The sequence below is a fragment of the Bos javanicus genome, chromosome 6 (assembly GCF_032452875.1).
Source record: "Bos javanicus breed banteng chromosome 6, ARS-OSU_banteng_1.0, whole genome shotgun sequence".
Classification (NCBI taxonomy): Eukaryota; Metazoa; Chordata; class Mammalia; order Artiodactyla; family Bovidae; genus Bos; species Bos javanicus.
The window spans coordinates 70772908-70798703 of record NC_083873.1 but is presented as its reverse complement, the minus strand read 5'-3'; the positions used below and the strand labels follow the sequence as shown (position 1 = coordinate 70798703).

At 41.7% G+C, this 25796-nt stretch overlaps 1 pseudogene; it reads right to left on the bottom strand.

Annotated features, from left to right (window-relative positions):
• LOC133249154 (mitochondrial-processing peptidase subunit beta-like) overlaps nucleotides 1–25796 on the bottom strand; it is a 57238-nt pseudogene continuing 31442 nt past the window's right edge.

Here is a 25796-nt window from a genome sequence, read left to right as displayed (position 1 = left end):
TTAGAAGAATTTTTGTGCAACTTTACTTTCAGTGAGACTTATACAGAGTCACATCTATTCTGTTTGAATGACGTGTAGCATGTCTGCAACAACGTCAGATTGACAATTCATACAGATTCCCCACGACCCTGTATCTGTGTGAGAAGTGTGGAAAGACTAGAAGCTATGGCAGAGGTTGTCATGACAGATGAGATGGGCTGGCATACTAGATAAATTCAACCCTCTGAAATGACAATCTGAGTTGCCCATGAGTATGTTTGCAACTGTAAGAGAGATTGTACCTTTGATGTTTGTAACCAACAACTTCAACATCTCTTGCAAGGTGTATCAAAGGCAACTTGTCGTCCATCAAACAAATCTCATTTCCTATGAATTAACAGGGAGGCAGAGCTGTTCTTTTTCCTTTGTGTGGGCACAAAAAGTCACCAAAATGAAACTTTGCTAACTTAAGCTTTCCATCATAGGAGATTCCTCCAGTCATAGTGAGAACTATTCTTGTGCCCTTATAATGTGCGTTTGTATACTCAGTCGTGTCTGACTCTTAGCGACCCCATGGACTGCAGCCTACCAGGCTCCTCCGTCTATGGGATTTTCCAGGCAAGAGTACTGGAGTGGGGTGCCATTGCCTTCTCCAGTGTTTGTATACACAAGGTCTTAATAATTTACAGATTTGATATTTTCAGTTGGTCCCCAAATATCCATCCAAGTGCAGAATTTTGATATGCTGTGGCATGAAGATAATAAAAAACAACTCTTTGTAAATTGCATATCACTTCATGCATCTCTCCAAGGATTACTCTGTGCTCATATTCGGTCTCTGCTTCCCCAATGTACTGTTTTGTGCTACATCAGCAAGAATTTCTATGGATCTTGACAAATCTTTAGAGAGGTCTTTGGCATAATATATCATCTGCTTTCTGGAGGTATAGGCTTTGAAATGAGCAGCTTTTTTTTCATTTTCTTTTTGGTGACCTTGAAGTTTGAATGTTCCAGAGAATGAGCTGTTCCATTATTCTTATTTTCATATCAAATTCCAACATTAATCCAGAGACGAATGGTGCATATGACAATCCAGAGTTTCCAGAGACCACTCTGAGTTCATTTTCCAAACATGTTACTTATGTTTCAGGAACATTCAGAGCAACTTGTACAGTGGTTTGTATATTTCTCAATCTGTTGTCTCTGAGTTATAATGACAACCCACTGGCCCATCTGATCAGGACCCTCTCAATGAAACCCCACCACCACTACCACACCATGGGCATCAGCATGACTTAGACATCCACTGCTACCATCTCTTCTCAATGTCTTTTAACTTCTGTTTTATTTTTTCAATCTCTTTTCCTCTCTGCTGAATACTGAGTAGCTCTTCAGTTCTCTCTTCCAGTTCATTAATACTCTTTTCCATTGTATCTAATGGTGTACATCTACTTAGTTTTTCTAGTTTCATTTACTATGTGTGTTTCTTTTTACCCAGGAGTTTTATTTGATTCTTTTGTAAGATCCACTTGGTCAAATTCTGTAATTTCTGATATCTTGTTATACTTCAAATATTCTCATTTCTTTATTAAGAGAATAAGTCTACATATTTTATATTTCTTAATTTAGAATTCCAATATCATCTAGTCTTGTAGCTATAATCTTGCCATTTGTTATTGATCTTGTTCTTGTTACTCATTCTCGTTCCAATGACTTGTTTCCTCTTGCAGTTTTTTTTTTACTTAAAAAATTTATCCCTCTTGTGTTTTTATAATTTTTATATTTCAGTTAGTTTGTAATTACTTGAGGAAACTATTTGAGGTCTTGATTTAAGAATATTTATCCAGGAACTTGTTATGAATCTTGAATCACTTTAAGTTAAATTCCAAAGCTGAATATTGTGGGATCACAATTCTAGTTTCTGGCTCTAAACCATCATGAAGACCACTTGTGAACAGCAATTTTCAAGATAGACTCTATCCAGTGATGAGCTTGAGATAAGAACATTTCTTTATTGTTTTCTTTTGTGGTTAGGTTTTCTTCCTTTGGTTTACATTTGCATTAAAAATGTCAACTTCTAATCTCAAAAATATACAAGCAACTCTTGCACCTCAACTCCAGAAAAATAAATGACCCAATCAAAAAATGGGCCAAAGAACTAAATAGACATTTCTCCAAAGAAGACATACAGATGGCTAACAAACACATGAAAAGATGCTCAACATCACTCATTATCAGAGAAATGCAAATCAAAACCACTATGAGGTACCATTTCACACCAGTCAGAATGGCTGCGATCCAAAAGTCTACAAGCAATAAATGCTGGAGAGGGTGTGGAGAAAAAGGAACCCTCTTACACTGTTGGTGGGAATGCAAACTAGTACAGCCACTATGGAGAACAGTGTGGAGATTCCTTAAAAACCTGGAAATAGAACTGCCTTATGATCCAGCAATCCCACTGCTGGGCATACACACTGAGGAAACCAGAAGGGAAAGAGACACGTGTACCCCAATGTTCATCACAGCACTGTTTATAATAGCCAGGACATGGAAGCAACCTAGATGTCCATCAGCAGATGAATGGATAAGAAAGCTGTGGTACATATACACAATGGAGTATTACTCAGCCATTAAAAAGAATACATTTGAATCAGTTCTAATGAGGTGGATGAAACTGGAGCCTATTATACAGATGAAGTAAGCCAGAGAGAAAAACACCAATACAGTATACTAACGCATACATATGGAATTTAGAAAGATGGTAACAATAACCCTGTGTATGAGACAGCAGAAGAGACACTGATGTATAGAACAGTCTTATGGACTCTGCTGGAGAGGGAGAGGGTGGGATGATTTGGGAGAATGGCATTGAAACATGTATAATATCATGCATGAAACGAGTCGCTAGTCCAGGTTCGGTGCATGATACTGGATGCTTGGGGCTGGTGCACTGGGACAACCCAGAGGGATGGTATGGGGAGGGAGGAGGGAGGAGGGTTCAGGATGGGGAACACATGTATACCTGTGGTGGATTCATTTCAATATTTGGCAAAACTAATACAGTATTGTAAAGTTTAAAAATAAAATAAAATTTAAAAAATAAAATAAAATACCTTGGGGAAAAAAAAATGTCAACTTCTGTGTCCTAAACTACTTAAGATGGATCTTTTTCTGTCTTCATCTGGTTCAATTTCTAGGCATTGTATTCCCAACCCTGCTTGATGTCAATTAAAATAAAGACTCTAGGCCACCAGTGGTAAGTTAATGATCACAGGGACCCATTGCTTCAGGATGGTTGGTTACCTCTAAAGATTTGTGCTTTCTTGCATTTTTAACCTCTGATGATTTCCATCATTTTCCTGGCAGCTCAGATAACCATTTTTACATCTTTTATCCATGCATTTTAGATGTTGTGAGCCAAGGAGATTCCTTGTGATATTTATTCTTTAATGTTTTGGGAAGTAGAAATTTGAGCACTATTCTTAGCAAAGTTGCTCAGTCGTGTCCGACTCTTTGTGACCTGTGGACTGTAGTCTACCAGGCTCCTCCATCCCTGGGATTCTCCAGGCAAGGATACTGGAATGGGTTGCCATTTCCTTCTCTAGGGGCTCTTCCCGACCCAGGGATCAAACCCAGGTCTCCCACATTGCAGGCAAACGCTTTGCCCTCTGAGCCACCAGGGAAGTCCCAGGTACTCTAATTGTACAAGGTTTCTGTTGTAAGGAAAGCTATATCGAGAAACTGATATAGTCCTCATCATTCCCCTACCCCCACCACCAGATAAAAATCCTCTAAACACATCAGACTCAAACACTTGAGCTATTAGGGCCAAGTTACCATTTTACCCCATTACAGCATGACTGCTGCCCCAGTGCAATACTAGATAACTTCTTTCAGTAGAAGATACACTGAAAGTAAAGTAAGGAGGGACAGTGTCTGGGTTATGGATAGGCACCAAGCATGAATTACTTATTTTGAGCTTCACAATAACCTAATGAAATTAGTAGCCTTGCTTTCATTTTATAAGTAAGAAGATTGAACCTCAACAACGTTAAGCAATTCATCTGAAGGATACAGAATGAGTGAAAATGTTCTGAAAGATCACCCAGGCACATCTCCCCAGAACAGGCCTTCAGAGGACCTGAGGGTTAACCATTTACTTACTTTTTTTTACTCATTTGTGGATTCATTCAAGAAATCCTTCTTTCTTTTTTAAAAACATTTTATTGGGGAAAAGATGATTTAAAGAAACTTTTCTTGAGAACTTGCCATGTATATGACACTATGCTAGACACTGACCTACAAAAATAAGACAAAGAGTTTACATTTCACATTCTCATATAAGAAGGCTCAGAAATGACTGGATCATGAGTTATATGACTGGAGTTATGAGACCATTGGGAAGGGTGTCACCCTGGAGACTGGCTCATGTGTAGTTTGGGATGGAAAATGGAAGATGGTTCCTGACGAAAATGGGTAGTGAAGTAGAGGTAGGAACTTCAAGTGAAGGAGCAGTCCTTCTTTTTCCAGGAGCTGACTTTTTCCTTTTTCTAAAAAGAGGAACATTAGAACTCAAAACGGTTGTCTTTAAGAAGGATTTAGTCTTTCTAGTTACCAGGTGCAAAGTTGTCTCAGTACAGGACCGGCTCACTTGCTGGATGGGATAGATCAGTCATGGTTTGGTTACCCAGCTTGTGGTCTTTTCTAAAATTGAAGCATCACACAGGAAAAGACTTGTCTAGTACAACTGCTTATAATTGCATGCTCCTCTTGATCACATAAGTCTTTATATCAGGAGCGCTAATCCAATTTTTTTAGATTCCATTTCCCTACTGGCCAACAAAGCTTCCTTGCTGGGTCTTGCAAAATTAAGCTATAAGCTTTTCTTCCACCAAGAGTTCAAATCTAAGCACAGATGTCAGAGTTAATCCCATTACCTTCAGGTATTCTTAACCCCCCTAGAAAAGTAAATTTGTCTTGCTGCTTTTTTTTTTTTTTTTTAGGATGAGGAATTCTCCTATACTCAACAACTTTCTTCACATTGTTGATTACACTTAATTGGGTTTATCTTTGTCTAAAATGACATGATGGACAGGCCTTTTGGCAAGTGTTCCGTGTTTATTTCTAGGGCTTAAAATGTGGGTCATAGACACTGCTAAAGACTAACTATCCACTGGGAATCTTTATCCCACTCTACCTGTTTATTCTGAAAACAAAACTGTCATCAATGACCCTGGAAAACAGAACCTGGAACTTTAAGGATGTTGTACCAGTTACATGATATTACATCTAAACCGAGTATGCCCAGTGGTGTTAATTGGGGTCATCTTCCAACATACTTCTGAGGTCTGTGATTGCTACCTCTGTAATCGAAGTCTCTTAAATGCTGCCTACTTATCAGTAGTTCAAACTGACCCTTGGTCTTTTAGATAAGTCACTTACCATCAGAGTTCGGCATTTAATTTGATATTGGGGTCTTTTCTAACTGAACTTTTGTTGAGTGATCTCTAGTGAGTCCCTTATATCTGTAATTCTTGGCAGTACACTTTGGACAGGACAGAAAGGCTTGTTTCACATTCTGACTGGAATACTTTGTAAATGTGTAACCTTGGGCATGTTACTCAAACTCCATTAGAATTTCTTTATCCACAAAATTGGGACAATAATGTTCATCTCAAATATTTTTTGTGAGGAATAAGTGAAATAATGTATGTAAAATTTAGCATAGGACATGACTTAGAGTAAGCACTCAATAAACAGAAGTTGTTCGGATTTCCTTACTAATAAGGGCATGATCTCCATAGTTTTGACAAGAATGGGTTGCCAACTTATTGCCAAGAAGAGGGAAGCTACAGATTTACACTCAAGATGGTATGAAGAGCAAAAGTGTCCAAGTTGGTAAACAGATTTTATATACTCATCTCTGCCCAGGCTTTGGGAAATAACGTTGCAGGAAATGTGAAATAAAGGGGAGGACTGTGGAAAGTGGGGCAGATTGAAATTATACAGCAGTTTTGCAGGCTCTCTGTTACCATAGCCTGGGCCCATCATTCCTCATTATGCCTACTGCCTGCAGCTCCTCTTTGCTTCCCAGTCTAGGATTCCTGAGACCACTTTGCATGCTGGGCATTAGGTCTTAAAGCACCTAGGGGAGTTATAATGGGCGTGGTGGTGAAGGAGCTGTGCTGAAGTGACTGGAAGAGGAGTCCAGCTACATTAGTGTGCCAGGTGGGAGCCTAGGGAACCATGGCCATGCCCATCTCTGTCCTCAGTTTGTGTACTGCAGTCCAGTGGGTGAGAAAAGCAAGGCAATGCCACTGTAGAGCAGTGAGCGCCATGCTGGTTTCAGCATAGGGTTCTAGAAGCCACAGCTAACCCTCCTGGACATCAGGGATAGGGATGCCAATGCTGAGAAATAGAGGTGTAAATAGGGAGTCAGCCAAAAGACAGACGTGTGTGCACGTGCGTGGACCTGCCCCTGTGCGCTTAGTGGGATGTAGGGTAGGGCAGGAATGTTCAAAGGAGACGAGAGATGGAGCATTTGGAAAGTGCTCCTGGTATGAAGATACAACTCGTGTGGCACTTGGAGGTGCAGGCATATTTGAGGAACCATTTGCCTAACTGCTGTTGGTGCCTCTGCGGTGTCTTGTATGGGACTCAGTCATCTACGGGAGATTCCTGAGCCGTGTGGAGGGTCCTCTGCTCCAAGGACACTGCTGTGAGAGACAAATCCCTTCTTCCCAGCTTCTCTTTGATCTTCCTTGTTTCCTTCTCCCAGTCTTCTCCATCTCCTCCCAAAGTGATTCTACTGAAATCCTGGGCTTTGTCCTAGAGTTCTGCAGCTTGTGGAGTTTTTAAGGAGCAGATTCTCAGGGGTAAGGTCAGGAATGGAGCCACCACCTTCCCGTCAAGCTGCATCCATGCATCGGGCAGGGACATGCTTGCTGTCCGAGCTTCCTGTTGTGTCCAGCCCACTTTGGCCCTCTTCCTAATCCCTGGGACCTCTTTGCCGGCTTCCCTCTAAGAGAAGCTTGTTCTTTCAGCTCCAAGTTCAGAAAAGAAAGCATAGTCCTTTCTTTCTGCATTCCAGTTCTGTCTCAACTCCTGACAGAAACTGTTTTACATTCTACTGAACCCTGACTAGGAAAAGTGTTCATTACCCACTATTCACAGAAATCTCTTTGCCACAGTAGTCAGCTTCCCTCCTTTCTCTCTCTTTCTCTGTGCACACACACACACACACACACACACACACACACTCATTTAATCCTTCAAGAAATCATGTGAAGTAAATGTGATCATATTCACTTTTTGCAAATAAGAATATTGGGGATCAAAGATATGATATGTCCAAGATCACCAGCTAGTGAGTAGTAGAGAATCCATGTCAGTTCTGATTCAAAAGCCCCTGTATTTTGTATTTTTAAAAAAAATTTTCTGATTATGAAATATTTATGTAGAAAACCCCAAATAATACAAAAAAAAGACGCAGCCTCCTATATTCTTACATCTGAACTCACTATTGACATTTTATGTATTTATCCTGTTTTTATCTTCAGATCAGATCAGATCAGTCGCTCAGTCGTGTCCGACTCTTTGCGACCCCATGAATCGCAGCATGCCAGGCCTCCCTGTCCATCACCAACTCCCGGAGTTCACCCAGACTCACGTCCATCGAGTCAGTGATGCCATCCAGCCATCTCATTATCTTATGAAGTTTTAAATAAATGTTTATAAAATTGGCTCATATGTATGAATGTATATATTTTTCCAACTTAATTGAGGTATTACTGACACATAATACTGTTAGTTTAAGGTGTACAATGTAATGATTTGATACACATATATTGTGAAACGAATGTCACAGTGAAATTATTAGCACATCTATCTCACAAAACTATCATTTTTTGTGGTGACTATATCTAAGCTCTACTGTCTTAGCAACTTCAAGTATGTAACATAGGGTTGTTAATTGTAGTCATGCTGTACATTACATCCCCAGAACTTTTTCATTGTATAAAAAAAGTTTATATCCTTTAACCAAAATTTCCCCATTTAACCTAACCATCACCCCTGGCAGTCACTATTCTAATCTATTTGACTTTTTAAATTCCATATATAAGCAATATCAAACAATATTTGTCATCCTCCGTCTGACTTACTTCACTTAACATAACAGGCATGTATATATTATATATATGTACAGTACACATGGGCTTCCCTGGTGGCTCAGACGGTAAAGAATCCACCTGTAATACAGGAGACCTGGGTTTGATCCCTGGGTTGGGAAGATCCCCTGGAGAAGGGAATGGCTACCTACTCCAGTATTCTTGCCTGGAGAATTCCATGGACAGAGGAGACTGGTGGGCTACTGTCCACTGTCGGACACTATATAACTTTCTACCACAAATTAATTTTGAGTTAAATTATACCTATTCGGACTTTTATCAGAATTATATAAACTGAATCTCTTTTAACAATAGCTTGTTAAAAATATTTGTCACTTGTTTGTTGATAAACGATTCCATCACCATTTGGATTTATAGATTTTGGATTCCTACCCAATTATTTTTCAGATGTGTAATGATCTGTTCTATTTGGTAATTTCCTCATTTTTAGAGCAAGTGTTGGGTCGGCAAACTATAGTCCATGGACCAATCTAGTCATCTGTTTTGGTAAACAGAGTTTTATCAGGACACAGCCATACCTCTTTATTTATGTGCTGCCTATGCTGCTTTGTATTTCTCTATTGATTGCTTTGTATTTATGTATTGCCTATGGAAGATTTGGGCTTCCCTGGTGGCTCAGATGGTAAAGAATCTGCCTGCAATGCAGGAGACCTGGGTCCATCCACGGGCCTGGAAGATCCCCTGGAGGAGGGCATGGCAACCCACTTCAGTATTCTTGCCTGGAGAATTCCATGGACAGAGGAGCCTGGTGGGGCCCACGGGGTCTCAAAGAATCAGGCATAACTGAGTGATGAACACCACGCCTGCTTTGTGCCCTTCTGTCAAGTTACGTAATTGTGACAGAAACAGTATGATCTATAACACCTAAAAAACTTCACCATCTGGATCTTTACAAAAACGTTTTGCCACCTTGCTCTAGAGAATAGACTCCCGTATTGTCAATCTCCTATTCCCTTTATCTTGGATTTTCAATACTTTTCCTGTAAGTCTTGAGTTGATATTTTCCATGCTGCTCAGTTAGAGAGAGATGTATCTGGACTAGGTGTGTGTCACTAAGTGGGATACAGAGATTTCTCTCAGTTGTCCTTGTTGATCACTAGCCTTCTGGTTGGGTCCTTCTCAGGTTTACAGAACAGTGATTGCACATTCATTTCCTAATCCTCTGTATCCAGCTGGGGCTAGTGTAACCTGGCTCTGGGGTTCCAAGAGAGAATTTTCTGTCTCCATCCCCAGTTTTCTCTGTTACAAATCATTAATAAAATCACTGGCACCTCTATTACTTTTGAAAGGCAATACAGTTGTCCCTTAAACAATGCAAGGGTTGGGGTGTCCAACCCTGTGCAGTCGAAAATCCACATGTCCCTTTACAGTCAGCCCTCAGTAACCATGAATCATGTAATACTGAGGCACATTTTTACTGGAAAAAAAATCTGCATATATAAATGGACCCATGCAATTCAAAGCCATGTTGTTCAAGGATCAACTACATAATATAATCTTTAAAAGCACAAATTCTGGAATCAGATTGTCTGGTTAAAATCGCAAGTCTATCACTTACTAACAATGTGGATTTGGGTAAATTATTTTTTCTTTGTTTCAATTTCTCATCACAGGGATTATGCTATTACCTTTCTCACAAGTGTTGTGAACAAGACAGCTAGTGCTCACTAGGATATCCAGGAGCTCCTTGACATTTCCCAGGTGTCTTTGCTGTGATTGAGGCCATGGGACCAATTCTGGCCAATGGCTTGGGAGTGGAAGTGTCATGAGTCACTGCCAGGCTGGGGCAGGTAGGAGCTGGTTTGCCTTTGCATCCCCTCTTCCTCTACCAGGGCGCCCTTACGTAGTATCACAAGATAGAAGGAGTAGGAATCTTTGAGCTACCAAGTGGAGGACAATCCCTATTTACTCAAAACCAACTTTGCATAAACAACAAATAAATGTAGGTTATGCTAACTATGAAGATTTGGGGATTATCTGTTTCATTTTACCACAGCACAGTTTATACGAATACAGGATTGTTTTAAACATCGAGTAATACATAAAAAGCACTTGGATTAATGCCTAGAATAGCAAGTGCTATAAAAATGTTTTCCTTTCTCCCCTCTTCTTCTTCTTTTTAAAAGAACCAGAATTCTTTCTTAGCATGGACCATTTTGTTTTTCACTTACATCTTTACCACTCTATTCGCTATTCTACGTATGATGAACCAGCCTCATATGGAAGCATTTACCACACACATACACACACACACACGCACACACCATCTTGTCTTAAGGAAGTTAATAGTCTACAAGTAGGGCCAGAAACTTGGGAATAGAGCAAGGTAAGAAAGAGTTCTCTATCTCAAAAGACAGCAACCCACATGTGAAGTTCTGCTTAGACAGACTGCGTGTCTTTAAGCAAGAGAAAGAACTCTGTGTGTCTTAGGACTCTTCTCAGGTTGCTAGGGCTGCTCTGTTTCATGAGGGAAAGCATGACCAGGCTCTCATTGTGTTTTCTCAGTACACTTCCATTTGCCTTACAGTTAGGAAAAATTTCTCCCAGACTCTGCAATAGGCTGTTTTTATCTTTCAGTGTTAATAATTTTCATCTTTTTCTAAGTCTCCAATGGTTCTTTCTTAAACCATCAGTCTTGTTTTCAGCCTCAACTGGCATTCATTCAGTCATCTTTCTTACTCAAATTATACTCAGGCTATACATTCTCAATGAAGTTATTTTAATTCCAAACCTATTTGCTTTGATTGCTCTTTAATTAGTTGGAGGATGGAACACCAGAAGAACAGCTTTGATTAAAAGAGTAGCTGTATATGGGAAAAGAATCTTTAAAAAGAGTGAATATATGTATATGTATAACTGATTCACTTTGCTATACAACTAAAACGAACACAACATCGTAAATCAACTATACTCCAAAAACAACCTCTAAAAACATAGAAAGGGAGTGGCTCAAGTTCAGTATTTTTTGTCCTCCACAGTGTTGCTTATTTCAAATAGCAAGCCACCCTTTGTTTCTTCTTCGACATATCAAGTATGCATAATCTAACTTTCTTATTCTTAGTAAGTAGAACTCTACTATTCACAATCTACATCCTGAGCCCCGGTATAGTCTTCCCATGCTGTTTGGGAGTCATAGATTTAAGAACATGTAAATGGGCCAGATTTGGTTGAATAAGTAGGCAGCAAATCATGAAGGGACTTTAGCATCAAACTTAGGTCTTTGCATTGTAGGGATGTGGTAACTTGATACCATATGCATTTAAGAAGGGTGATCCTGGTAGGAAACAAGGAAGGAAATAAAGAAGATGAGGCTTGCAAAGGTGTGAATAGAAAAGTGGGTGTAGCCCAAGAGCATTTGGTTTACCCCCCCACCCTTCGGAGAATGGAGAGGAAATATGAACTGTTGTCAGGAAGGTAAAAATGAGGGACTTGGTGTCTGCTTGAAGAAAACAGGTAGGATGATGCCAGTTTTCTGACTTGAATCACTATCACTGTGGGTCCTGGCGTCCTTTATTCGTAAAAATTCAACTGACAAGAGGAAAAGACTTTTGGAGAAGAAGGCAACTTATTTTGCATGTGTTGTGTTTGAGATATCTTGGGAATATTCTGTTGAGATGTCTGAAAGGCATTTAGATATACGGACCCAGAACTCGGGCATTTGGGTATATAGGCCCAGAACTCAGGCATTTGAGTATATAGGCCCAGAACTCGGGCATTTGGATACATAGGCCCAGATTTCAGGCATTTGAGTATATAGGCCCAGAACTCAGGCATTTGGATATATAGGCCCAGAACTCGGGCGTTTGGGTTTATGGGTAACTAGAGTAGAGACGAGGAGAGAAGCAGTGTCAGGCGACCATTAACTTCGGGGAGATGTCTGAGAGATGGCAGTGCTGCAGGTAAAACCCCGAGGGACGTGAATAAGCAACAGGGATCCGAGAAAGAACAGCAGTGTTACTGAAGGGTAGCTTTAGTCTGCTGTTCCCAAAACACTCCGGGGTTTCCTAGAGATTCTAAAGGCGGGAGAATCTCAAGTGAAGAGGAAGTAGGATCCTGATGTTCAGTCGATGGGGACTTTGGAGCCAGCAAAAGCTGACATATTAACTTTCTCTCATTAGCCCCTGTATGCAGAATGCTTTATCCATTCATCCCTCAGGGGTTACCTTATTATTCAGTAACAGAAAAGCCTCCGACTTTCCTCTTCAAAGCATTATTGGCCTTTTACTTCTTTCATTCTCGCAGAGCCCAGGGCTGCATATGGAGGCAGCAGCTTATGGAAGTAGCAGGGACTCTAGAAACTTTCAATTCTAGATTTAAATTTTGGGTAGTAACTTACTAGCTAGAATACATTGGTAAAACTGCTTTGCTTCACTGAGCCTCTCTTTTCTTATAACTTCACATACTCTTGAGGTAAAATAAGGTAATACAAAGACATTTGACACAGCTAGTTTTCCCTATCTTTGTTTTAATTGATGAGTAGTGCTTTTATGCTTTAATGTCAGCATCTCAGCCAAAGACTTTTTTTCAGTAAAGAGCACCTTTGTACCAATAACTTTCATTGAGGTCTGAGAACCTGACCCTCATTTTACTGCATGTTGGTTTTAAGCTTTCAAGGTGTGTCTCTGATAGGTTCTGACTAACTAGATAGGGTCTTCTTTCACTTTGATGAAGTTCCAGAAAACCATTCTTCAACAAAAATACTCCCCACCTCCTCCTATTTATGTGGCCCGCGGAAACTGCAGCCGAATTCTCTTATAGTTCAATCTTGTCTAACACAGTTTTCTTTGTTTGAACCCCATGAATGGAGAGACTGCTGCTTCTGCTTCTCTGTCTGCCCATGAAGGCCTCAACTGCCTCATTTATCTCCTTGAGGTTTGTGATCACAAATTGCTATTTTATTTACCCTCTACAGTCCTTGATTTTTTTAAACAAATCAATTTATTTTAATTGGAGGATAATTGCTTTATAATATTGTGATTTTTTTGCCATACATTGACATGAATCAGCCATGGGTATACATGTGTCCACCCTCCCACCATCCTGAAGCCCTCTCCAACCTCCTTCCCCACCATATCCCTCTGCGTTGTCCCAGAGCCCTGGTTTTGGATGTCCTGCTTCATGCATCAAACTTGCACTGGTCATCTATTTTATATATGGTAAGATACATGTTTCAATGCTATTCTCTCAAATCATCCCACCCTCGCCTTCTCCCACAGAGTCCAAATGTCTGTTCTTTACATCTGTGTCTCTTTTGTGGCCCTACATGTGTCTTTACTTCATAGACCGTAGTCCTTCGCCTGGGGAATCATGTGGATTCCTCAAGTTGTCTAAATGGTCCAGCCATTTTATTGAAATATTCAAATATCCCTCTGCTATCTGAAATTAGAGGTTCCTATGAAACCTTTCCTAAGCTGAAATGGCCTAAAGTGAAGAAGCAATTACCTGAGGGCATGTCTTGCTAACAGAAGCACAAAATAAATGAAGATGAAGCACAGACGCTCACAGACACACTTCAAGGGTGTGGAGGCTGATGCTGAGTGTAGTTGCCAGGATGGAGTTTGGTGGTACCCCTCCCTCTGCTCAGGTGCATACTTCCTCCGTAACGGTTGCTGTAAGGCCAACAGTAAATGCTATTTTCATTTTTTGTCTTTTTGTGTGATAGCAAAAACCTCTTCAGATTTCTTTTGGTTAGATAAAACAGGTACTGATGTAAATCTTTCATAACAGCCAGGTGGAGTAAAGTGAACTCTTGAAAAGTAGGGGATACTTGGACCTGATACAAGACTGGGCTCTGTCCATAAACATACTTGTGATCCTGGCTTGGGTATGGCCACCATGGGAAAAGTAATCTTCCAAACTTCCTGAGATGAATTTTAGCGTGTTTTATTCTAGATTCTTAAACTAAGCATCTCCTTCCCTTTGTCATTGTTAGCCTGGGACCTGGGGCATTGAGTACATTTGGAAAAGCTGACCCACCGTCCCTGACCTTGGATTGCAGAGGTATCTTCAAGGTGAAGCTTCTGTGTTAGAGGATTTCCAAAGCAATCTTGAAAGACCATTCTCTCTTGACCAGCCTTTTTGGTTTTTTCAAGAAAATGAGCCACTACCACAGCTGTTCTCCCCCATGCCACTGTTTGTTAATTCTTTACTCCTTTCAAGAGTTAGATGCTCACTGTTTTATAGCCTGAAGTAGGCCCATATCAGCCTATGCAGCAGTTGTTTCCTCTCAACTACCTTCAAGAAAATAACCCAAGATATTACTCTCATAAGGCATCTTTTCTTATAAGTCCTGTTGTTCTAAATTACTTGAAAGTTAGGAACTATGGAAGATTATTTTACGGTTCTGTGAATAGCATTTTAGCTTACTGAGAGGTTTTAAATATAATCGTGGTTTCCTTTTTTATCTCTAGAATTATCCTTCTGTTTTCTGAAGTGACTTTAAGGATCATCTTTCAGAAGGAAAACAACTTGACATATACACCACTTCTGAGCCTGTTTATCCAGAGTGGAGGGTGAGAACAATAATAGGCATGAAAAACAATTTCATGGGTGTTAAGCTGTGGCTCCAGGCTTCACCTTCAAGGAATCAGTGTCTCCGCTGCTGCCTCTGGGGGAAAACAAGACACGAGATGGAATATTGCTGAATTTGCTTTCTGAAGGAATATTTAGAAACGCCTACTCTTCACTTTGCATCTTTTCACTGGCGCACCTGATTAAACATCTATAAAAGTAACTGCAAAGTAAAAAAGCCACCACAATAATACCAGATACAAATGTGCCTACTGGAAAAGGGAGCAGATTGAGGTGGGAGCTTGGCATGTGGTATGACTAGGAAAGGGACAATAAATGGGGCAGCCAGAGATATGTCTCAGGAGAAGGCTGCAGAGATCATTCTGGAAACTTCCTCAGTCTCTAGTCTAGGCCAGAAAGGTTCAGGCTGAGCCAAGAGCTCATAAATATTTCTGGTCGGTGAGTTAGTCATTTAATGAATAAGGAAACTATGCACGAGCTTCAAGGTTAAAGGTTAACAGGCAGGGTTTCAAAAACAATTTCATTAAGCAGACACTAATAGATTACAACTTACATGTTCCCACATTGAAACAAAAAATATACCTTTGAAAATTTTCTTCTAACCATCAACACTACCAAGAGTCATTAGTTTTTTTAATATATCTAATATGCAAAGTGCCTTGTTAGTACATTATGTAATCATTAAATATTAAATGAAGTTTGGAAGTTAAATCAGTGAAATAAGGCTTTAAAAAGATTGTTCTAGTTGTGGAAATATTGCAAGATTTCTAAAGGATTATATCTTTAAATTACTTCTCAAATATTCTTAATTCTCTCCATTTTAAAGAAATAAATATTTGAAATTATAAAAAAGAAACAATAAACTGGTTCAACTATGAATTTATCCTGGATTCAAAATTATAAAGTAGGTATGAGTGAGAGACTGAGGAAAGCTGAAACTTTAAGAAAGAAATAAAAGAACCATATTGTATGTGCTGCTGCTGCTGCTAAGTCGCTTCAGTCATGTCCCACTCTGTGTGACCCCACAGACGGCAGCCCACCAGGCTCCCCCGTCCCTGGGATTCTCCAGGCAAGAACACTGGGTGGGTTGCCATTTCCTTCTCCAATGCATGAAAATGAAAAGTGAAAGTGAAGTCGCTCAGTCGTGTCCGACCCTCAGCGACCCCATGGACTGCGGCCTTCCAGGCTCCTCCATCCATGGGATTTTCCAGGCAAGAGTACCGGAGTGGGGTGCCGTTGCCTTCTCCATATTGTATGTAGGATATAGTAAATAATGGGAAGTTAGCTGTGTATACATTGATCTTCCTGAACAGACAGTGGTTCTGTAGATAGTGGTTCAGGGAAGGACCTTGAATTCATCTTTCTGTTTCTCACTGTGCATTCATTCAATAAATAGGTGTTGAATTCAACTCAGTGTCACACTGGCATTATGGTTATACACTGGGTTTGCAGAAAAACATCAGTGAAATTGTTTATAGCATATTTAATCATAGTATTTGAATTATAGTATTTGAATCAATACACTTAAGCTCTAGACTCTGTGCTGTGGATCCTCACTTTACTACTCCATGTTGGCACTGTACAAAGAGCTGAATAATGTTGGGGAAAGGTACTATAAACTTACTAGATAGGGAGCATTTCATTCCATCTGGAAAGTTCAGGGAAGACCTTCTAAAGGAGGCATAATGTGAGCTGAAAGACCCATTGGATTTCATCAGGTGGGGAAAGAAAGGGATCATGAAGAGTGAGGTGGGTTTGCATAGATGAGTAGAGGAGATGTGAAGGATGTTTCGGATAACAGAAAGGAAAGAGAAAGAATATGGAAGAAAATAAACTCAAGGCAGTTTGGGAAAATAGTGGACAGACTAGTTTGGCTGGGAAAACAAATGTGCTGACATAGGAGATAAACTTGAAAAGGTACAGATGATGGTGGAATGAACTTGATCCCTGAAGACAATGAGAAGCTATTGGAAACTTTAAGGCTAGTAAACCACATAAGTAGAAAATCTTCCTGGCTTCCTGTAGACCAAAAATGGACCTCAAGACTTGGAATCCTATCTTGCCTAATGACTGAATTTAGTTAGAAGTTAAGCTCAAATATAGAGCTTGACTTTCAAGGGTCTCAGATTTCAGTTATACAATTATGCTCTTTTGTTTACTTTCCTTTTGTATGTAAAGACACTATTTCAGGTCCCAAGAAGATATTAATGATTAAAAGAAAAATAGTCTTATCCTCACAGAGCTAACAATCTAGAAGGAGAAAATATAATGCACAGGATGAAATAAGTAAAGAAAATGTGTGAATATTTTGAATATATTGCATATCTGAAACTTTTAAAAGACAGATTTTAAAAGTTCTCATTGCAAGAAAAAAATTATTTTTAACAATGTAAGGTGATGGATGTTAACTAGATTTATAGTGTTGATCATTTTGCAGTGTGTACAAATATCAACTCATTATGTTTTGTATACTTAAAACTAATATTATATATCAATTATAGCTCAATTTTTGAAAAAGAATGAATCACATAAATGTGCACATTTGTGCACTAAGTTTCTGGACAATGGCACAGATTTAAAAGAATCTTAGTAAGAATTCTTACTAAGAATCCCCATTCAACAGACCTTACGGGAAAGTCCATTCTATTGACTATGCTATGCTATGCTATGCTAAGTCACTTCAGTCGTGTCCAACTCTGTGTGACCCCATAGATGGCTGCCCACCAGGCTCCCCGTCCCTGGGATTCTTCAGGCAAGAACACTGGAGTGGGTTGCTGTTTCCTTCTCCAATGCATGAAAGTGAAAAGTGAAAGTCAAGTCGTTCAGTCGTGTCTGACCCTCAGCGACCCCATGGACTGCAGCCTTCCAGGCTTCTCTATCCATGGGATTTTCCAGGCAGGAGTACTGGAGTGGGTGCCATTGCCTTCTCCGTCTATTGACTATAGTAAATGTTATATATATAACATATGCTGCTGTTGCTGCTAAGTCACTTCAGTCGTGTCCGACTCTGTGCGATCCCATAGACAGAAGCCCACAGACAGAAGCCCACCAGGCTACCGTCCCTGGGATTCTCCAAGCAAGAACACTGGAGTGAGTTGCCATTTCCTTCTCCAATGCATGAAAGAGAAAAGTGAAAGTGAAGTCGCTCAGTCATGTCCGACTCTTAGTGACCCCATGGACTGCAGCCTACCAGGCTCCTCCAGCCATGGGATTTTCCAGGCAAGAGTACTGGAGTGGGCTGCCATTGCCTTCTCCAACATATGCTATATGTATATATATAATATATATGAATGTTAGCTAATGATAAAAGGAAAGGATAAAAATAAAAAGGAGAGGGAGACAGGAAAAATTAGAGTACTGAATTTTGGACAGAATTTCCAAGGAAAACTTGTCTAAGAAGGTGACTTGAGTAAATATTTGAGGGAGTTGAGGATGAAACCATGTGGATATTTGGAGGAAGTGCTTCTGTGGGGGAGGAAAGAGCAAGTTCAAAGGCCCTGGGGTGGAGGCATGCCTGGAATATATGAGAAAAGAAGTGGAAGGAGAAAGGATGTGATTAACAGGAGGTAAAGTGAGCGATAACACTTCAACACTGTGGTGTTGGGGGAAGACTCTTGAGAGTGCCTTGGACTGCAAGGAGATCCAACCAGTCCATCCTAAAGGAAATCAGTCCTGAATATTCACTGGAAGGACTGATGTTGAAGCTGAAACTCCAAAACTTTGGCCACCTGATGTGAAGAACTGACTCATTTGAAAAGACCCTGATACTGGGAAAGAATGAAGGTGGGAGAAGGGGATGACAGAGAATGAGATGGTTGGATGGCATCACCGACTCAATGGGCATGAGTTTGAGTAAACTCCGGGAGTTGGTGATGGACAGGGAGGCCTGGCGTGCTGCAGTCCATGGGGTCACAAAGAATTGGACACAACTAAGCGACTGGACTGAACTGAACTGAAAGTGAGTGAGGTGGCCTTCCCAAGTGGCACTAATGGTAAAGAATCCGCCCACCCAATGCAGGAGACATAAGAGATGCAGATTCAATCCCTGGGTCGAGAAATCCCCTGGAGGAGGGCATGGCAAGCCACTCTAGTATCCTTGCCTAGAGAATCCCATGGACAGAGAAGCCTGGCAGGCTACAGTCCATTGGGTCACAAAGAGTTGGACATGACTGAGTGACTTAGCACTCACACAAAGTGTGTGAGGTAAGTGAGAGATAGATCACATGGCCCACATAGGTCACAACAAGGATTTAGCTTTTACTCTGAGGCCACTGTATTCTATGAGCAGAGGATTGACATGATCTGTTAAAATTTCAGTGCAATCGGTGTGGCTCATGTGTTGAGAATAAGCCATGAGGATGAGCTTGAGATCGGAGACAACAGCAGAAGCAGGAAGACCTGTTAGGAATAGGGTGGCAGCAGGAGAGACGGTATTCAGTTTTGAATATATTTTAAGGTGGAGCATATAGAATTTTCTTTTGGAAAAATATGGAGGAAGAGAAAGAGAGGAGTCAGGAACAGCATGGTGGATATGCCTGAGTGACTAGATTATGGGAGGAACTGTTTTCTTTTTGATAGCAGTGAAGGGTGAGCTATCAAGGGCTTAGTCATAGATGGGATAGGCTGGTGAGTTCTAGTAAACATCCATGTAAAAATATCAGCTGTGAATGAAGACAGATATAAGATCTGGGACACAGGAAAGGGGTTTAGCCTAGACACACACACACTGGATCATAGCACATGGATGGTATTAAAGCCATAAATTAGATGAGATCATCCAAGGGGAAAGAGGGCTTCCCTTGTAGCTTAGTCGGTAAAGAATCTGCCTGTAGTGCAGGAGACCCGGGTTCGATCCCTGGATTGGGAAGATACCATGGAGAAGGAAATGGCAACCCATTACAGTATCCTTGCCTGGAAAATCTCATGGACAGAAGAGCCTGGTGGGCTGCAGTCCATGGAGTCGCAAAGAGTCGTGCACGACTAAGCGACTAACACTTACTTACTTATTTACTTAGGGGGAAAGAAGAGCTCCAAGCACTGATCCCTGGGCACTGAACATTCAGAAGCAGGGAGGGTGGGAGGGTAGGGAGAACCAGCAAAAGAATCCAAGAAGGAAGGCTTGTAAGGTGGGAAGAGAACAGTGAGTGTGATGTCTTAGAAACCAGAGCAAGAAAGGGTTTCAAGGAGAAGAATGTTATCAACTGAGTCAATTGCTGCTGATGGGGAAAATCAGATGAGGCCTGAGAAAGGAGGCCCTGACTTAGCTACGTGGAGCCTTTGTGACACTGAGAAGAGCAACAAAGGTCCAAAGCAGAGTGTGGCTGAGGGCTTGCTGGAACTGACTATTCTGTTTTAGTAATGTCATTCTCTTGGCTTGGTGTTTTCTTAGGTGGGTACCTGGTGGGGAAAAGGTCCCTTTTTAAAAAGTGCTTCCATGGTCTTTTGCGTTTGCGTGGCTTTTATCATGTGTTCATTTGTGGATTCAAGTGGATTTTTTTTTTTTTTTTTTTTGCCATAAGACATATTGATGGAAGCCTCCTCTGGGCAAAGGCATGGTGCTAACTGGTGTGCTGGGTTGAGAGGTTAGAGGAAATTCGGAGAAATCGGAGAAGAAATACCAGTGATTCCATCACACTTCCTTTGTCATTCATCCTGGAAACAAGGTTCACTGTGGTGTGGGTATAACTGAGGTTGCCTCACACCCATCCAAGAGTGGGCAGGTGACCTAGGCTTAGCCAATCAGAATGCTGCTTCTCCTCGGCTACAGTGATTGGTTCAACGGCCAGCAACCACTGCCACACCAAAAGCTCCACTGTCTAGCACCTGCATCCAATAGCATTCCAGGCTTGGGGAGGACGGGGCTGTGAGTGGCTGAAATGGGGAAGTTTTCAGCTTCCCCAAGACGCCCCACACTGGCAGTGTACAGAAGGCAGGTGGCTGTGGTCTCTCCAGAGGACAAATGGCAGTCTCCAGCAGCAAGTGGGAAGCTGTGACTGCAGGGAGATCCCTGGCCAAAGGGCACGTCCCACCGGGAACCTCCCTTTCCGACTTGGCCCCCCTCAGCTGACTCTTGGTACTTGGTTGGACCGACCTCAGGAGCGGCCTGGCTGTTTTGCATTATCAGCATGTATTACAAAGCCACATGATAAATGACGGCCTGTTTCCTCACTTCTGTTTTCGAGGGCACCACAAAAGGACATCACACTCAACAGTCATGCTGGACCAGAACTCCCTCCGCCCCGACCGTCCTAACGCGCCCCCCCGCCCCACCCCCGGCTCCCCACCACATGAGTAAGATTCTCCCCCAAGCGTGATTGATCACAGGAATGGCAGGACTCCAGCTGAAGCTGGGGAGAGAGGAAGGATGGGCATTGGGATTAAAGTGGATGGAAAAGTTAAAAGAGTGAGAATTTTTATTTTTGCAACGTGCCCCTCTGCTAACCATTATTTCAAAGCTTCCTGAATGGAAGCGAATCAGGAAACAGCAGTGGGACTAATAAAATCATACTGGAGAACAGCTGGGGATAGCATCGGTGATCATTAATAACACCACTATTGTGGTCATACACACACTTGGCTAATATCTCTTTTTTTCTCCCAATGTCCCCAAGTGTATTTATTCTTTTTTGGACAATCAGAGTGTAATTCCAAGAGTTAAGTGACTTGCCCAAGGTCATCCACACTGGATCAAAACAGGGCAAGAATTAAAATTATGTTCTTGTAATGTCATTTCTTCACCCCTCAACACTGGACGTGTTTAGCTTTCCTGGCTGTGCCCTTCTGCCCCCTCTGCCTGGGGCGGTTCAGCTCATTTTCAGTCTCAGTGAACAAGGCGAACAATGTTACTTTCAACACTAAGCCTGAAGATGAATGTCCTAGAACGAATCCCCATTGCTTTTTCTGGCGACTGACCTGGTTGACCTGGCCTGAAAATTGCCTTAAGCAAAAGCACTTCAGACCTTAAAGAATTTATTTTCTTTTATTCTCTTCTCTTTCCTTTGTGGCCGGGACTTTTGTCCACCTAGTTCTCAGTTTTTAAAGAAAATATCCATTGACTTTAACTTATTTTTCTGTTCATGTGCTCATTCATTCATTCATCAACTACATTTATAAAGCGTAAATATTTATTGAGCACTTACTATGAACCATGCCAAGTTCTCAAAGGGCAGTGGCCCAATCCAGTTAGGGGGTTAGGAGATCTTTCCTTGGGCAAGGACAGATTAGCTGGGACTTGAAGGATGAATGGGCTTTAGCCAGGCTAAGGTGGGGCTGAAAGAAAATTCCAGGACAGCAGGTACATACACCTGAAGGCAGCAGGAAGCGGGGCCCCTCAGAGAAGTGCCCGGGTGTTCAGCTGGCAAGAAGGAGGACTTTGAGAGTTAGACTCTAGAAGCATAAAGGCTGTTGAGGGGTGTGGACTTTCTCCCAAGAACCTTGTGAAACTAGGAAGGTTTTAAATACACAAGCTTCTAGCTCCATCTCTTTCTTCCCCCTTCATCCTAGAACTCTAATGGCTATGAGAGAAAAATCAAGGCTTTTTATTAAAAAAAAAAATACCTGAGTTCTCAGGCCCTGGCCACTCCCATGCCTCTTTAACTGTGTGTGTGAATCCCTACTCCCCAGGCTTTCTGATTACAGTAAGAGAGGAGGGGGCAGTCCTAGGGTATGGATCATCCCTTGGTGAGATCTAATTTCAAGAGTGGCCCTAAACAGAAAATGGTTAAGAGAACCCCAGTGACTAAGGCAACACAAAGAAGGGGATTAGGGGACAAACACAGCTGGGGAGGAACAATCCTAAAATTCTGTGATCCAGGGCCAAATTCCACAAGTGCTTCAGAAGGCACCTACCAGGCCACGCTTGTAACTGTGTGGGGAATCAGCACAACGACGCTCCTGTCTCCTGCTGACTTGTTTTGGGTGTGCCCTTGAGATTCCAGCCCTGATTCTCCACTCAGGGAGTGGAACCTTGGAACGTGCTCCCTTTTTAAACCTCCGACCTTGCCTTTTCACCCCTGCACACCCCAATTCCACAGAACTGCTTGTGATGAAACCATTTTCATCACTGCTCCCGCAGCTTCAAAGCCATTCCCTCTGCTGCCTACGGACAGTAACTGTCTTGTCTGGGGCCTCCCTGGAATTGGAAGAGAGGGAAACGAATCTTACTGTTCACCAAGCATAATGATCCTACCTTTGCTTTGGCTGCTTGTCAGCTTGGATGCTTCCTCAAGACACCTACCTCCCATGGAGTCTCCGCTTATCTATTATCTTCTTACTGAGGTCCTCTCTGTCTTATTTAACACCACCCACCTGCTTCATCCTTCTTACCCTACTTTCCTTTTCCCTTTTTCTACACATCTGTCTTAGAATACACTAATTTATTTATTTATTTATTTATTTATTCAGGCACATGGTTTTGTGCTTTATGGCCATTACTTTCATGCTTTGTTGGCAGTGGACACTGATGTCATCAAAGTGCATGAGGTTATGCACAAGTAACATCTCCCCTCCAGGGTCCTCTGAGGTACCTCATATTCATCAGTTCTCCTTTGACATGTAAGAATGAGACAAAAGATAAGAAATCAGTCTCTGATAGGCACTGAACATCAGGGGAAAAGGTTTGATGCCCACAGGCAGATGTACAAACCAATGTTTTTAAAACGGGGGCAGGTGTTACTGAACCCTGAGAAATGTCTGTTGATACGAATTCTCATGAAGTCAAGAGATGGCAGGCCAGCAAACAGTGACCACACTCCAATCAACAAGGTCAGCGAAGAATTTACATGCAGGAAGTCATCTATTTTTAATATTGCAATTGCTTTCCTGTTTTCCTTTATTCGGTATGTTACCGCAGGAGCCCCATTCCAAGAGTTTTGTTTGAATGCTTTCCTCTCCTATTTTTCTTTTTTAAATTTGGATGCAACCTGGTATTTCCAGAGAGCAAATGTTCTCCTATTATTTAAAGAAAACCAGGAGGAGGCCGGGTCATCTGTCAGGCTGAACAATGCTGGACTGATGTAGAGAGTGAGGGTCACAAAGGTTGGAGATGCTTAAGGGTCAGGCTGAAAGTGATCTCCCTTGGGGGGATGGTGTGAAAGAATGGGTGGCTGAGCCAACCCAGTGAAGCAGGCGGTTTCTTGCCAAATTGGCAGGACTTGAAGTGAGTCCCCAGTATTCCAACCCCCACTCCCGTCCTACCTCACCACACCCCCCTGGAGCAAGAGGGAGACATTCTTTTCATACCCAAAATACTCCAAGCCCCTCTTGGATGCATTTTCCTGGCCAATTATCTGTTATTCAGCTGAGGTCTTGTAGACTTTGTATTTTCCAAGCACCAAAATTGCAAAGTTTCCCAACTCTTTGATTATAACTCTGCAATCAACTCTGTTTGCTTTATTCTTTCATTAGCCCTTCACAGTGCCATGATCGGAACAGAGGCAAAGGCAATCAAGAAACTTTTCTGAACACAGATTCTTTTCTCTTTGCCACACTATGCAGCATGTGGAACTTCCCTGACCAGGGGTCAAACCCTGGCCCCCTGCAGCGGAAGTGCAGAGTCTTATCCACTGGATCAGCAGGGAAGTCTCAGAACACAGATTCTTTATTGTAACGCAATTAACGTTGAGCTACGTGTGTGCCAGACTAACGCAGTTCACTGGGTCCTAAATGTCCCAAATGGTCAAATGTCCCAAACGGTCCTCCCTTTGTGTCTGAAGCACTTGAATTTGAGTTGATGGACTGTTGGTCATTCTTGGAGTTTACTCCCGGGGCTTCCATCAACCCCTCTGGCCTGGTTATTTCAGCTCTGCTCAAACAGTCTCAGGGAAGGCACTTCCCTCTCTGAGTAGCAGCCCTGGACTTCCTGCCCTGACCTTGCAGATGTTTCCGTAATTTCTCCTGGAAATCTTGATGGTCCCGTGCCCCTTGCAAGTCCTAGGTTATGCCCACCCCCTCTTTCTATGTCCCTCGTTTGGTGTCTCCAAGTCATATTCAGATGTCCAGTTTGGGCTCCTTTTTGCTGGTAGCACAGCTCTACCTATTTTTCCTGTGACTTCGGCAGACTCTTAAGGGAAATGTTTTTATAGAACAGAAAGGTGTTAAGTGCACTCACCTTTCACAAAGACATTGCAACTAAGAAACAACTCTGAATTTTTTGTATTCAGAATGATTTCAAACATTCACCCACGAATCCAAATGGAATTTTGCAGTGAGCAATGCTAATGCACTATTAGAAAAGAGAACCTGTCAAAGTTAAGTAATTCATTACTGATCAGAGCAGAAGCCCAACAAAGAACTCTCACCACCAGTACCATCTCCAGATCTGGAGTTACGTTTTAGGGAAACAAAGCATTCCACCTTGTAAGAGTCAAGCTAATAGTCCCTTTTTCTAGACACTCACTTCTGTTGTCTCAGACATCCATAGGCTTTGAAAAAACTATTGTATTATTTGAGCCAGAACTGGCTTATCTTGTACCTTATTCAACAAATAATATAGGGGAGAATATATATAATAAAATATAGGCCTAAAATTGAGTAACAGGGCCAGATAAATGTAAATTATAACAAATGCAGAGTGAAGATGAGGGAACTCAAAAAATCTTATCAGGTTCAATAATTGAGCAGTAAATTTGCTTCAGAGCTCCCTGACGGCCAAAGCAAAGAAAGAAATGTGGTCATTGGTGTGCATGCTGAGTCACTTCAGTTATGTTGACTCTGCCACCCTATGGACTGTAGCCTACCAGACTCCTCTGCCTGTGGAATTCCCCAGGCAAGAATATTGGAGTGGGTTGCCATGCTCTTCTCCAGGGGATCTTCCTGACCCAGGGATCGAACCTGTGTCTCCCCTGTGTTAGAAGGCAGGTTATTTACCACTAGCACCACCTGGGAAGAACTGTGGTCATTTACACAGATGCTTTTATCCACTAGGGGAAAAAAAAAATACCCTTTCCTCAGGAAGCAAAGCTTTTTGCTTTTAATTTTGAAGGATTTGTCTCATGGAAGGCTTCAGCACTTCCATAAAGTTATATATTTCAGGATATACCTATGAAGTGAAATCTTCGGTAGGATGCAGAGTTTCTCTGAGCAGCAGTTTTTCATCAC